This window comes from Lichenostomus cassidix, chromosome 4 (genome assembly GCF_008360975.1).
Source record: "Lichenostomus cassidix isolate B80296 chromosome 4, HeHo_3.0, whole genome shotgun sequence".
In the NCBI taxonomy this organism is placed as follows: Eukaryota; Metazoa; Chordata; class Aves; order Passeriformes; family Meliphagidae; genus Lichenostomus; species Lichenostomus cassidix.
The window spans coordinates 4,880,763-4,897,297 of record NC_139484.1 but is presented as its reverse complement, the minus strand read 5'-3'; the positions used below and the strand labels follow the sequence as shown (position 1 = coordinate 4,897,297).

Here is a 16,535-nt window from a genome sequence, read left to right as displayed (position 1 = left end):
TCGAGGTCGACCACTGGGATTCTGGAGCCGAAGTTACAGAGGGTCTGAAGCCAACTATACTCCCACCGAGAAGGAAATCCTAGCAGCCTATGAAGGAGTCCAAGCCGCCTCAGAGGTAATTGGTACGGAAGCCCAACTTCTCCTTGCACCCCGACTGCCAGTGCTGGGGTGGATGTTCAAGGGAAAGGTTCCCTCAACCCACCATGCCACCGATGCTACGTGGAGCAAATGGATTGCTCTCATCACACAGCGCGCCCGTATTGGAAACCCGAATCGCCCTGGGATCTTAGAAATAATTACAAATTGGCCCGAAGGTGAAGACTTTGGCCTCACGGATGAAGAGGAGCAGGAACAAGTGACTCGCACAGAGGAAGCTCCACCTTACAACCAACTGCCACCAGATGAAACACGCTACGCTCTGTTCACTGATGGTTCCTGTCGTATTGTGGGGGCAAATAGGAAGTGGAAAGCAGCTGTATGGAGCCCCACCCGACGGGTCGCAGAGGCTACAGAAGGAGAGGGGGGATCGAGTCAACTTGCTGAACTCAAAGCCGTTCAGCTGGCCCTGGACATTGCTGAAAGAGAGAAGTGGCCAAAGCTTTACCTCTACACTGATTCATGGATGGTAGCCAATGCTCTATGGGGTTGGCTGGAAAGGTGGAAGAAAGCCAGCTGGCAGCGTAGAGGAAGACCAATCTGGGCTGCTGATGAATGGCGGGACATTGCCGCTAGGGTGGAGAAACTACCTGTGAAAGTCCGTCATGTAGATGCCCATGTCCCCAAGAGCCAAGCTAATGAGGAACACCGAAACAACGAACAGGTGGATAAAGCTGCAAAGATAAAAGTGTCACAAATAGATTTGGATTGGCAACACAAGGGGGAGCTGTTCCTAGCTCGTTGGGCCCATGATGCCTCAGGTCATCAGGGCAGAGATGCCACCTATAAGTGGGCACGAGACCGAGGGGTGGATCTAACCATGGACTGTATCTCCCAGGTAATCCATAACTGTGAGACGTGTGCTGCCATCAAGCAAGCCAAGCGGGTGAAACCCCTGTGGTATGGTGGAAGGTGGTCTAAATATAAGTATGGAGAGGCCTGGCAGATCGATTACATCACACTGCCTCAAACCCGTCATGGCAAGCGCTACGTGCTCACAATGGTAGAAGCCACCACGGGGTGGCTGGAAACCTACCCTGTGCCTCACGCCACTGCCCGTAACACCATCCTGGGCCTTGAAAATCAAGTCCTGTGGAGGCATGGTACCCCTGAGAGAATTGAATCAGACAACGGGACTCATTTTAAAAATAGCCTCATAAACACCTGGGCTAGGGAACATGGCATTGAGTGGGTGTACCACATTCCTTATCATGCACCTGCTGCTGGCAAAGTGGAGCGATGCAATGGTCTGCTAAAAACCACCTTGAAAGCTTTAGGCGGGGGGACTTTTAAAGGTTGGGAACAACATTTAGCCAAGGCCACCTGGCTAGTTAACACCCAAGGTTCCACCAACCGAGCTGGCCCTGCTCAATCTGAACCCCTGCAAACAGCAGACGGGGATAAAGTTCCAGTGGTACACATGAGAGGCATGCTAGGGAAAACTGTTTGGATTGATTCTACCTCAGGCAAAGACAGACCCACCCGTGGGGTTGTTTTCGCTCAGGGTCCAGGGTGTACCTGGTGGGTGATGCAAAAGGATGGAGAAGTACGATGCATACCTCAGGGAGACCTTAGTTGGGGTTGAATTGTCCATAACACTGTGCGTGTATCCATATCTGTATGTATATATGTATATAATTAGAGTAATGCATGTGTGTATATAATCTAAATGTTTAAGCTCAATGTAACGTGTTGGAATGGGAAAAAATTCCGGGTGGATTATGTTGGGGGTTGAGAATTCCTTCCCATTCTTGTTGCCAGGTTACAAATGGTCCGATGTTCAGAGTGATCAAGCCTTTTGTAAAAGACAATGGCTAGGTTTTGGGCAGGGCTAGGTAAGGGAGAGCCTGCTGGGGAACACGCTCTCTCGTGGTTCGGATGCTGAGGGGAGAGGCTGCTGCCTCCTGGCTTTCCAGCTGCTACCAGAGGAGATCCAACTGTGCCCTGTTTCTCTTCCCTCCTGGCTGGGTGAGCTTTGATTCAACTTTTCTCCTCACGGGGAAGGGCACGTTTCCCCCCCCCCCCCCCCCCGGGCTGCGTTTCCCTCGTGGCTACTGCCGGGAGAGTCCGGCTGCCTCTGCTGCCTGCCCCCGCCCTCTGCCGCATCAGACCACAGCGTTTGCTGTGACTGTAGAAATTCTCGCTGGCCGGAGAGAGAGAGAGAGCGCCTGCTCCTGCTGCCCTGTTCCCTCGCTGCCCTGAGCTATTCCTGCTGCGCTGCGTGTTCCTCAGCCCGTCGCCATTGCAGTTGCCGGACAGTGACCTGACCCTGCGCCACAGCGCCACCTACAGCCGCTCGGGAGTCATCGCACCTGCCCTGGCCGGCCGGGAGCTCAACAGCGCCCCTGCTGCTTGCAACCGTGATTACACCACACGGGAGACAGTTCAGCAGCTCACATTATCTGCTGTTTGGTTTTCTGGTTCTAGTTGTGGCTTGCTATTATTGTTATTGTTTGTTTATAGATACTAGTAAAGAACTGATACTCCTTTTTTCCCATACCTTTGCCTGAAAGCCCTTGATTTATTAAATTAAATAATTTGGAGGGAGGAGGGGAAGGAAAATCACATCCTCTGCTCTAGGGGAGGGTTCAGCCTCTCTTGGCAGACACCTGTCTTTCAAACCAAGACACCCCCCCCCCCCCCACCATTTGCTTGAAAATGTCTTTGGAAACCCTGAATAAAGATTTTAATAATGTATATTCAACAGTACAAACCTATTTCAGAAGACAAGCATATAGAACAGCAAGATCCAAAACCTGTGGACCTATGGCATAATTTCCCTTAATTACTAGGCAAAATCAGGACTAATCATAATTAATTTTAAATTCCTGGTATAAAGAAAAGAAATTAAATGTATGGTTAATAATCTATACTATCTTTTATTACTAGAAATGTAATTTTTTAACCTCATACTCTGCAGTATGCAGTACGTAAATAACTTAGGACAATCTCATTTGGGTTTTAGTTTCAATTTATAACGCTGTATTTTCTCAGCAACATGAATATTAAAATATTTTTCACATGGGTATGCATGCAGAAAGGGATCTGGCAATGACTACTGAAGTAACAATTGTACAGCATTTTACAGATACAAAGCTGCTTTCAGATACCCACAAGTTACTGAATGATTGACTTTGGGAGATAAAGAACTTTATAGAAAAATATCCTTTCATTCATATTTAATTTTAAATGCCAGATGAAGTTCAGTGGAAAGTTGAATCCCGACCAGTGATGGGACTTAAGCATGTTTTCGAATGTTTTCCTAATTGGAGTTTTAAGCTCATGATTTAAATCAAGTCCATAGTTAATGCAGTCCCTCTATTAAATTGGCTGAGTTTCAGTGGTCTGTGGAAACACCCAGCCATCGATTCCTCCTGTGGCATTTGGTGCCCTTGAGCAACTCACCATTTGAGACCCTCTTCCTTCAGACTGTGAAATGGACAAAATGGACAAAAAAGAAGTATAATTTTGTCCATGGTATCACCATTACTATTCAGCAGATTGCTTTTCAGCTCTCAGCTTCATTGTACTGAGCAAACACAATAAAACACAACTCATTTCACAAAGTAACAAGGTAGAGGAAAGAAGGGAGGCATTGTCACCTTCATTTTTACAAATTAATTTCAGTGGAATATATGAAAATCTATTACATGCTCCTTTTCCCCAGGAGTTGCCAAATATACCTTGAAAGTATTCTGAGACAAGAAAACTGTGACTTTTGTTTTCCAAAAAGCGAGTTGCACTCAGAAAGTCTTCAGGTGCCTTTGAAAGATCTGTCCCTGAGCATCCTGGCCATTCAAAACATGCATAGCTGTGTTAGAAACTAAACCCAAGTACCCTCAGTTTTCTTTATTGCTTTTCTGACAAGACCTTCCCCTCCCAGTTCTTTACCTCACAACCAAATGGATATGAATTTGCACTATAAAAGGAGTATGAAGTGCAGAAAACTGCAGTAATCCTCAGGAATGTGATTCAGTGTCTATACAGCAGCAACTGGCAAAAGAAAATGACTCCTGAAATGTTGTGTTTCAGATAAAACAAAAGACAAAAAACAACAATGAAAATACCTAACTGGTCAGATGCAATAATTTTGCAATTAAAAGAGTTGTTGGTTTATTCACCTTCACTGACAAATGGCACAAATGCTTTTTCATCCCACCCCAGGCAGAGAACAAAGAGAATTTTCAGCCTGAATGGTGAAGGTTTCCAAGACTAAAGAGCAACCAAGGAAAGCTGTTATGCAACATAAACAGCAGCAGGTCATGACCAGGACACTGCTACTGCAATAAAGATTTATTTAAATGCATTGACACGGAGAAGGTGAAAATAGGCAGGAAAAACACTTCTAGGTTTTACGAGCAAGAGATCTCTGGCTTACAACTTAATTACTGTTTAGACTGAAATGGAGAGTTTTTCTTGCTCTTCTCCAGACTTCCAGGTGTTTTGCATGGGGGAGGCACTATGAACCAATACACATCTGGAGTGGAGCATCACTAAAAAACTGATTAAATACTAAAGGATATATCTTTAAATCTATCTAACATTTGCCTTAAAATAAATCAGCAGAGCAACTAGATAGAAAAAAAATAAAAAGAGGATTAAATTTTTTCCCCTTTTTTTAATGAATGTAGTGAAAACACAGCAGCTGTTCACAGGTTTTTTGGGATTGGTTCACACTGCCTTTAACCTTCGGTTATGAGTAAGCAATATAATTTCTGCTACATACTTGTTTCTGTGCATTAGTATGTAAAGAACATACTTGTTTCTGTGCATTAATGTGTAAAGAATATATTATTTTAATTGCTTATAAGAGTAGCCAAGTGCAGAAAATTGAGTTTTCTTGCCTTTTCTTTCTGCAGAGGAACGAGACAGGTCAGAGGCAAAGGCCACCCAAGACTGGCAGACAAGTCATTGCACTCTCTTGTGGTGGAGAGAAGAAGGTGTTTTGTAGAGAGACAACTGAGCAGAATCAGTAAGTCTCAACCTAAAAATATATACAAAAACCCTGCAAGCACACCTGTGGTTTTGTGTTATTTACATCTATTTGCAAGCATATACATATTTTTCTCATTTTCCTGTGTATTTAAATATATATGCATGAAAATGTGTGTGTGTCTCTCTCTATAGGGAAAAAACTATATATAAATATACAAGAAAAAACTCAAAAAGCAAAGTAATTCTCAATGTCTTTTTACTAGAATGAAACACCCAGCGAATAATTTAGGAACATTCTGTTATTACATTGCTCCTAAAAATTTAAAATGAACTTTTCCTCATTCCAGTGTGTGACCAAAGAAGTGCATTCATTTGTTAATTTTGAAAATAATGGATGTTCTCAAGGCTTTTTTCCAGATTCACATTATTTATTACTGTTGAGTATTTAACCCAAATAAGAACCACAAAGATCACAATATTTAGTTTCCATGCAGAGCAATTTTTCTCAGAGTAGGACTTTTGGTGTTTTTTTTGAAATGCAGATAGTAATATTCTCTCATCCAGTGTTCACTGAAATTAGTGAACAATATATAGAATAAGAAATTCTATTCTATATACAGAATTTAGAATAAAGCCATTCATTAACTGTGCAAAACTTGAAATTTGGGGAAAGATAAATGATTACCAAAACAAGATAACAATTAAACATACTTGTACGATATTAGTTCGCATAGTAATTGCTATATTTGTCACCATTAATTAGAGTTCTCATTGAGCTAAAGCAAACCCAAAATCTGTTCCCTCTGTTGGTGGAGTTGAGAAGAAAAGACAGAGAAGAGGAATTTTCACTTTGATGATTTTATAGACAAATTTTCTAAGTTCCATTTTTGGACGGCAAAAAAAAAAATTCCTTTCTTCTTAAAACATGAAGGATTCTATTACTTTTTTTTTTAAATGAATTTTAAATTACATTAGCACATGATTGGATTAAAAATAATTTTATAGGAATACTGTTGGATAAAAAATACTCCTGGGACTTGCTCAAAGTATTCCAGCTTCAATTTTCATAAAAAGGAATTATCTGTCAGTGAATAGAATGTTATTTTAAACACATAATTTCCACTAACTGGGAAAAAAAATCACATCCAATGAAATAACTTATGCAGACCAAACTCAGAATTTTTTGCTACTCTGGTATTCTGCCATGATGCTTTTTGGGTGCTGCAAAGCTGGTATCTCATTTTTCTGTTCTGTCATCTTGGCTGGACTCCCAGTTTGTTGACATTTGCCCTCATGCACAGGGACACCTAGTCTGCATCAAACAGGTGAGTTTCAGCAACTTTATTGTTGTTTCAGCAACTTTATTATTGTTTCAGCAAATTTTGTTGTTGTTTCAGCAGCTATACAATCAGCAACTGCGATCAGCAGTTGGATTTGTAACGAACTAAGATCCGAACAAATTTTTCCGTATAAATTTAAGATGTTTTGCCAGACATTTCTCCACACAGCTGTTTTTTCTTCACGTTCACCGTGTGTCCCAGTCAGAATTACACATTGATCTTTTCTGCCCATACATCCTTGTCCTTGCTATCACTTCCATTCATGAGCCATAATCGCCAAGAAAGGTAACTCTTGCCTATGACGTGTCTGGAAAACCTGCAGGAATAGCTTTGCTGGGACTTGGAAATGTGAATGAATTGAAGCCCAAGTTACTTAACTGCAATAGTTCTGAGTCCGAATTTAATACAGACAACATGTGAAATTCTCTCACTAAGGAATTTTCTATCAATTTTATGAAACAGCTGAAAAAGTACCAAACAATGGTAGTACAGATAGTCACTATGTCCTTCAGGTTATTATATCTGTTTCTGGAAGCCATTCATCCAGGTTTTCCTGAATTGTCTTTGAGATGTACTACTGTTCCCAAATAAGAAGGACCTCTCTCAGTAATTTTGGAGTAAATCAGAAATAAAATTAACAAAATAAATATGAGGAGACCAATGTGTGATAAAGTATAAAGCCAAACATTTCACACAGAGGTAACTACACTGGGGTGTATCGAACATAAATAAAGATTAAAATATTTAGGAGTTACTTCGAGAAACATTTGCGCTGATACTTAATCACCTAACAGTAAATTATATATAAATGCTGGATGTATTACCTACATTGCTTTACATGTTTGCAAGCATATCTCATGGCTGTGATTTGTGCTGCTTGTCTCCTCATCTAAAGGCACTCTTTTAGAATGTGTGCAAGTAATGCATAGCTGTCTGAGATGCATATTTTATTCCACAGTATTTTTTAAGTGTTCAGTTACTGGAGGCCAACTCATATAATTAAAAAGTTGCAGATTACCACTGTTGTGCAAATGGCAAGACCGTGTTTTGGTGTTAGCTTTGTCTCTGATTTCTTTTGTTAAAACTACTGCCCACTGTGTCTATATTGAGAGATGGGGCTCCATCCAGCCTCCTTCTGCTGACAAGTCCATCCTGGTATTTATGTCACAAGTGTCAAAATGTGTGAATAAACTGAAAAAAAATTTAAATAAAGGAACTGTTCCAACACTCCTGACCTGAAACCATATCAGAGTGGAGGGCAAATGAGAAGGAAGGACCTGTCTGTAAGGGCATGGCTATATCAAAGGAAGATGAAAATGAATTCCCAGCCTTGAACTGACCTGAGCTGATGACTCTAAATGGTTTATAAAAAAAAAAAAAAAAAAAGGAACTTGACAGCTATTAAGAGAAAAAGTATAGAGGCACACTTAGTGCTCTTGGCTCCAGGCACGTGTAAACAGCTTTGCAGCTAGTTTCTTCAAGTTCTGTTATCATGTGAAGATTAAACATCTGAGCAAATAATCACCAAGCCAAGAGTGGCCATTTTCTCAATAACACATCTGTCAGGATGAAATCCTGATCCTTTGTGCTTTGTGTGTGCTTGGATTGCCTAGGGAGCTGGCATGCTAATTTTTGCTCAGAGGTTATAATATTGAAAGTCTGGGTTTTGTTTAACAGTCAGGCTTAACTCTTGGGCTAACATTTTTCCTGGAGTTTCCAACACGATCACATAATTATGTTTTGTAAGTGAAGGACACAGTTATGTCCTAAAAAAAGAAGATGTAAGCATGTTTGTCAATCAAGTAAAATGATTAATTTAAAACAACTCAGAGCAGCTACAAGGGTAGGAAGGATTATTTACTTGTTAAAAGGCAGCTATGTTCAGTTAGGGAAAAATAGATAAGGGCTGGATCAAATTTTAATTATTTTGTTTGATTTTTTCCTTGCCACAATGAGAGGAAAAAAAAAAATCATTCAAAGAGCAACATTCAACAATCGAGCTTCTTGAAATGAAGCAGAACAGAAGGGCTGTTGATTCTGACTTCATCTTATCCAGCAGTTCAGAATTATATTTGTGGCCTCTGAGGGGATTTCTAGGCAGACTTGTTCAATCCTTCTGACTAACTATGGGGCAAAACAGAGGCAGTGCTCTGAATTCCACCTATCCTACACACCAAACACAATATAGTAACAACAACCTACCTGCCCCCTCTGTCACAGGATCCTGATATCCCTCTTCTTAGTGTTCCCTGCTCTCATAAATAATTAAAGTGGAACTACAGTCAACATCCCATGTTGATTCTGTAGTTTCACCTTGCAAACAAGCACTGAGATCTGATGTTGATAATACTGCTTGCTCCATGTCTCCTCTTTGGTCAGTCCTTGACCATCAAACAAATACAAACTAATCTCACCACTCTGATGCTTCTGTCTTGTTTGGGACATAAGTTGACATGTTCTCATCCCTAGCAATAACAAAGAACCATATATTCCTTGCTTTTTTTTTTTTCTTCTATTTACATATTTTTTATTTTTAATGACTTTGACAAGGGTTTCTATTTCTATTAGCTGTGGGTTGGCAAAAAGAAGTGTTCTCTCTTTGCTGCCTTTTTATTTTCTTCAAAGCTGCACAGGGGTCCAGCTGCAGACCAGTGTCCCATAGGCAAGAGAAGAACGACAACTTTATCCATACAAGCTAATCACCAAAAACTTTCAAAGGACTTGATCATTTCTGTTGCTAATTAAACCTGTCTTTCTACCTGTATGTGCAGAGACATGTTTTTGGAGCCTGTCTGCTGCAGATGCACATGACCAGAAAAAGCTGGGAGATCCTGACTTTCTGCAGCCTTTTTTTTTCAGAGTCTCTATCCAGAAACCCCCACCTAGAGATGCTGGAGCCAAATCTTCAATACCTAAACCTGCAGATAGTCATTGCCACAATGCAAATCAGGTTTTTATATGTGATATCATCCTCTTCTCTCGTGCACAGTAAAACACAATTGCTAAGGGAATATCTTAGAGAGAAAATAATTTTATGTTAGAGAAAATACTTTTTTGAAGTGCTGGTAAAATTAAATCTTTTCAGGGAAGAAAAAATGTTATTTATTGTTTAATTATTGTAGGTTCCCCATCATATTCCTCAATTCAGGAAAAACATCAACAGTTACTTTAATATTATGTTTGATAAAGCATAGTAAGGATAAAATATTTAGATGATTTCAAGCTTGTGAGAAGTCTTTGAATGGTATAAAACTACATATTTCTCTAGAGCAAAGATCTAGGAGAACTTTAGTTGGATTACTTGATATTACCTAGATTACCTGTTGGGTTTTTGGGTTTTTTTTAGGAATATATTTTTAGAAATTGAATAAACCCCATAATTATTCATTGCTATGTCTAGCAAGCAAGGAAATCAAAGCCTATGTCACATCATTCCAAAGCTGTTCTGTCCCATCAGGTGTCCCAATACCATCAATAGCCAATTTTTTACAAAAAGGTCAGACCGTAGAGAAATTTACTTACGATGAATTTGTCTGCCTTATAATGGAATTCATTAATTCAGTAATTACTAGATGTAACACAAAAAAGGTCCCATTTGAAGGACAGGGTGGATATATTAGAAACACCTCAAATCAGCCCTCAGTGTAACACTCTTTTCTTCACCTTTTGTAAAACCTGTTCAAGATCATAACACAATTCTTGTTACACAGTTGATCAGTTTTAGTAATATGAGAAAAACCCACTTCCATGTCACAGAGAAGTGACTATTGAAATATATCACAAGAAAGAACTGTATCTGTTCTGCCAGCGAGGAAACAATCGCACTTGGGTGGGACCAGCCTTTTGCTCTCTCTGGATCTCAGTCCTCAAGTGGCTGTCAGCAACTCAGGAATGACACACACGGCATGGAATAACCCTGCACCCACTCAGCTCCTCCGTATTTCAGAATGTCTACTTCCAGACAAGAGAATGGATGGGAAACACTTGATGGAAAACTTCAGAGGAATACAATTAGGTTATGTAGACAGCTAATTTTCACAAGTGTCCAGGTATGTAAAGCTTACATTTAATCAAAAGGTATTTTAGAGACAGTATTTTAAAAAAATATGAAATTATTGTGAAATACTGTGCTTTGTGTAAGCATCTTTGAATAGATGTGCTGTACATAATAAAAAGGGAAAATCTGTATGTGGGTATTGACAAAACAATTGGTAATGGCTCATGACTATTTACAACTTCTAAGACATATTACAGGCAGTTTTCTTTAACTCAGAAATGCAAAAGCTTCATCTTCTTTATACTGGCTGGCTGAAAAAAGGTTTCAAAAGAGGTAAAATAAGTATCCCCATTAAAACTATTCTAATGCAAGCAAATTTGACATTGAAAAGGGAAATTTCAGGATGGAATGTGGAATTATTTTTTCCCTCATGTTTTACAGTTATGATACTGCTTTCCATAAATATAGAACTACTAAGATTTACCCAGCTGAAGAGTTCCACTTTCCTCCTTTTTCATATTCTAAGGTGAATGTCTCTATCTAGATCCACATCTTGAACTCATATGATTGCATACCTTCCTTCATATCAGCAGTGTTAATTTCAGTTTTCCTCCCTGCAGATGAAAGATGAGGTTTGGAGATACCTGGCAGCTTTTCACCCCCATGACAGATGATGCCTTTGCTTCCTTCATTGGCTTGAAATGAAAGGGCAGCACAACGTGTACTTTGCAAAAGCCTGCTTAATGCCCTTCTGCCTAGAAAACAAAGTTCCTGGCATTAAATCTGCTGTGTCCTTTTCATACCAGCTTGTTTTACAGAGATTCAGAGGGTGATTAGTATCATTAACACCCCTTATTTCTTTCAGGGCTTTACTCATTACCGGCCAGGGGTCAATCAAATCATGCATATTAAAGCCAGGTCAAAGTGAGCTGTGCACAGGAGAAACATCACAGAGAACCTTCAGCTCACCACTGCCATTGAGCATTATCGTCACAGGTTAATGTATGTGTGACCAAACTAGCTCCACACGGGAACTTTAATATCAAAGCCAGCGAATGGACCAGGCGATAAGGCTAAAAATGGTGACTTAAAAATAATTCCTATGTTTTGGCTCAGCAGAGTTAATGAGAGCACAAACTCCTTCTGCCTTTACACTTTGCAGCCTTCTCAGAAAGGAAGGAGTAATTTTTGCTAAAACAACAACACATAAATACAAACACCAAAGGAATAAAAACATTGATGATCATCACCCTTCAGCCTGCCTTGAAAAGCCACAGTTCCAAGGTGAGATCAGGGCACTGAAGCACTCATGGTTTTCTGTGCCTGTTTTAGAAGTGCAGAGCTAAAAGCCCAGATAAAGCAAAAACGAGACTGCCAGCATTAAAATGGGATGCAAGATGGGACATGGGGAAATGAAGGTCAACAGGATTGTCTACTAATAAGACATGAACTTGCATTACTTAATGATACCCTTGTAATCTGTCAGAAGTAGAAAGCTTAAGGAGTTAGTGAGCAAAGAGAGTCAAGTGGAAATTAAGCCAGAGTTCTAAGAATATTTTAAAGAGAAATTAAGAGAAGATTCAGAATTAAGCCATCTCAAAAGCTAAGATCCACGGGCAAGCAAGTATATTTGATAAGGTACATCCAGGACATATTATTTATATTCTTATTTTCAAAGGAGAACCTTATTTAAAAAAAAGATTTTATTAATAATTTGATAGAATATTCCTGATTTTTCCTTCTTATTTTGTATTTATGCATTTAGAGGCTACTTAAATGTTTTGGACTAAAATTGAATGTTTAGACCTGGTTTAAATGTGAATACAGTAGTTTTAATGACTTTTATAAAACATTAAGCACTATGATGGTAGGGTACCAGAGTCTACAAACTAAAGCTTTCATCAAGATGTTCATGTAGCAACAGAAGAAAATGTGTTGATATAAATATTTATGTTTATATTAATTTAAAATTATATTGATATATATACAGGCTTCAGGGCATTACATTTCTACCTATAAGTGTAGTTTTAAGATTTGGGATTTTTTTCCCTCTTTGAAATCAAGCCACCCCAGTAAACATGAGAGATCTCTTTAGAAATTGAAAAATAAGCACAAGAAAATGGATATAATACATAACCTCTATGGTTAGTTACAAATGCATTTAGGTGGTGGTGGCTTTTTGTTTGCTTGATTTGTTTGATTTAGTGAGAAAAATTCATCTCTCATCTTCTTCCCAGCTTGGCTCTTTCACATGTTACTTTTTTCAAGGCTGGTCAATACAAATCCCTGATTTAGAGAGTCATTCTCAGTAATTTATTTAGATTGCATAAGAAGCCAGTGGCGTCAGAGAAGCAGCAAGAGCTGCTCATCTGTTTCTGAGCTGAAATATCACCTGCCAATAAAGCTGTGCTTTCAGATAAACCCTACCCACAGATAGGAATTCAGATATACCCTACCAACTAAATTTTGACTTTTTAAGTGAAGACCATTTGAGTGCAAAAACAAAATTAAATCAAACAAATTAAATCAAAGAATCAGACAAAATTCACAGAGGTTGTGTTGGCAAACACTGCCAGTCTAATAATTCTGCTATTTTCAGAAATATTTTCCATCACTGGCTATGCTAGCATAGTCTGTGTTTTCTGCTGTAATCTGTGTGTCAGAATCTCTTTTGCAGCTCATGACTGGAGATTAACACTGATTTCCAGGCCAAGTCATTACACTTTATCCTTATAACCTTCTGTGCATTTCATCTCACCATCTCCTTTCAAATGTGGCAAGTTCTCAAGCAGCAACATGAAATTATGTCCATTCCTGCTGCTCCTTTCATGATATTAACTCCTCCGTATGCACAGGTATCTACACCACAACAAAAAAGTCTCATGAAAATTGGTATTTTTAAATTTGGATTGTTTTTCAATTAAGTTGATAAAACATCAGCCAGAGCCTTGCTGATCTTAGGCAATTTTATAGTAGCAGCACCCCTGTGAAGATATGTTTGCAAAGTCACAGTGTGTAGAAACTGGACCTTGTCATAAACAAGGGAGAGATCTGTCATTTCTTTGCAAATCAACAAAGATCAGACTATCCTTTCAAATCTGAACTGGAGAGCACTTGACAAGGGCAATCAGCTCCAGCTTTTGTGCTTTGACACACTGAAAGGAATTCGGAGCAAAGAGGGGGGAAGCTGCTTAATGGGTTGGAAGGGAGGATGCATAAGAAAAGCTTAGAAAGATTAAATATGTACAGCTTGAATAACCAACAATTAAGTGGGGGGAGAGGGAGAAGATATATCTGTCAAAAGCAATGAGAAGGTAAACACCAAGGGGCAAGAGTAATTATTTAAAAATACAAATGGGATATACCTAGAAATAATGAGATCAAACTGAGAAAAGGACAATGTAATCTGAATTTGAAGAATGACTGACTGTGAGTGAGAAAGGGTATTTCCACTTTTTTCTCTTGAGAGTATTCTACAATGTGCTAGATTTTCCACAAAACAATTAAAAAGAAATGGGTAAAACACAAGGGACAATATTCTATGTTGCTGTTCTGTATTGGCAGGGCTTTACTTTCTGTCCTAAGAGATCTTTTCTAATTGCAATGATCTTTTCCCCAAAAAATTAATAAACAAAGAAGCCAAATAAAATGAGAAGTTATAAAAAATATAGTTGCTTGGGAATAGGAAGAAAGGTACAAGAAACATTGAGAAAAAAATGAATTATCTTTGTGTCAATTAAAGAAATAATGAAAAGCCATATCAAAATTTTCTAAGGCTTTCTGGTCACTTCCAGTCTATTAAAAATGTCATGTTTTTATTCATTCAAGTATGCACAGTCCCTTGCAGATCCAGATATCTATTTAATCATGTATACAAGCGTCTTTGAGAACAAATATTTTAAAATTTAAAATAAAAATGCATTGCTTTTAAGTTGAGGAGTATGGATTAAAGGAGGAAGGCGAATTGCAAAAGAGTTACAGACTTTTACTGGAAGAAATTAATTCGATGATTATGTTAAAACATACTACGTCTACAAGCAAGAAAGGAGGAAAGAGAATTTCTAAATTCTTTTTCATGTGGAATTAAGAGTGACATGAAAGGAAATTCAAAACTTGTACAACAAAAATAGAAAGAGACTGCCTAGTTTCTCTACACAAAGGAATGCATTCTGATAGGCTGAGTGACATTATCTAGTGTTTTGAATAGTAATTATCAATTAATTAAAATTCAGTGTTTTTATTAAAGTTTCTGCTTGTAGTGAGCTTTCTTTCATTGTCATTTTTATTTCTGCCCTCAAATAAGGACATTGCTGACTGAATTTTTCTGCTTGAACAGATAAAATAGTCACAAGTAAAAAAAGCAAAACCAATGGCATGTAATATTTCTATGCAACTGAAGATTTGTATGTAAAGTGAAATACAAGCAATTGAGAGTACACAATTTTTATTTTAGAAGACGAGCTATTAATTCTTAGCTGCACTTCATAAATTGGGTTTGAATATATATAAAATAAGTAACTGGCAGATACAGATCACCATTCCTTCAATATAGTCACTCTACATTTTTTTTTGTCATTATGCCACATACCTGAATAAGAAAACTGATTTTAACTTAGTAATATTCACTTTTTAAAGCCTTTCTAAACTAACTGATCTATCTAAATCTGAAAGTTGCTGTTTTCAAAGATGGTCACAGGTTTTCCTTCCTATTCATCATTCAAATGTGTTAAAAAGACTTTTATCTCTTTAGTTTGCCAAATTATTTATGGCTCTAATGAGCTCACATACCTGCCTGTGACATCAAAGAGATAGTGTGAGAATTGATTGTGTAAATGAATTAGCAACACCGTGTTCCTTCAGAAACTTGTTATGATAAGTGAGCATATATAAGAGTAATCTTTTCAGTGCAATGCAAGTGAAATGCAGGAAATGCAGTGAAAATAGAGTTATACCAACTGGGTTTCTGAAAAATCCCACTCACATCAGACATCAGTAGTGTGAGTTTAAAAAACAAAATCTGACTGCAAAAAACAAATTATCATTATTTGCATCTACGTGTTGTTAGAGGCAGCAGATTTAATTAGGTTATCTCTTCACTATTCCTCCAAAAGAGACCTTCAAACACGTAAGTCAAACCAAAGAAGCACTCTGGGGCACTGGTTTTTATTGACAGGAGAACCAGCAAGAGATAGTCAGGGAGTTATGCAACATAGTTGGTTCTTCAACCTTCCTGTCCCTTTTTCTACAGAGAAGAATGGAAGAGGCAAGAGAAAATGCTTGAATTATATTAAAATACATAGAGCAAAAATATATAAATAACTATTTGAATTAATTTCTGCTGAACACCACCTCAGGCTAGATACTAATGAAAATATTACACCGCTTTTGTAAAAGGCACTTAGACCTGTTGACCACCAGCTGAATTGTGGCCATTTCTGCTATTATGGCCTCTTCTTCACAACCAGAAGCTGACATTAAAACTCTAATTTTTCACTCAGTAGTGCTCCTTCAGGGGGCTGCATGCTGAAGGGAGGTCTTCTGGGGAGCCCCAGCTGTCTGATAACTACTCCTGTGCAGTGACATTATCACAGCCTCATCATCTTTGCTGTATTGGCTCTTTGCAGACGTCTCACAGCACCTTTCACACAGCTTTTCAGACAAATTTGGTCCAAATAGTTGTAGGGAAGCAGCCCAATGCTTCTTTCTATTCATAGATCATAGAATCATAGAATCATATAGTCATAGAACCATAGAATCATAGAGTAATAAAGCCATAGTATCAGAGAGTCATAGAGTCATAGAGTCATGGAATCATAGAATCATAGAATCACAGAGGCATAGAATCATAGAATCACAGAATCATAGAATCATAGAGTCACAGAGTCATACAATCATAGAGTCATGGAATCAGAGAATCATAGAATCATGGAACCATAGAATCACGGAACCATAGAATCACAGAGAGATAGAATCATAGAACCATAGAATCATAGAGCCATAGAGTCATGGAATCATAGAATCATAGAATCACAGAGGCATAGAACCATAGAACCATAGAACCATAGAATCATAGAGTCACAGAGTCATACAATCATAGAGTCAAGGAA

The 16,535-nt window shown here is 38.4% G+C and overlaps 1 long non-coding RNA gene across 1 annotated transcript; it reads right to left on the bottom strand.

Annotated features, from left to right (window-relative positions):
• Nucleotides 1-8,644: 8,644 nt before the first annotated feature.
• LOC146437723 (uncharacterized) lies at nt 8,645-16,033 on the bottom strand. The gene is made up of 3 exons (XR_014851958.1): nt 15,833-16,033; nt 11,004-11,183; nt 8,645-8,896 (listed from the first exon to the last, which is right to left on the bottom strand). It is a non-coding gene; the product is annotated as an uncharacterized LOC146437723 (long non-coding RNA).
• Nucleotides 16,034-16,535: the final 502 nt, after the last annotated feature.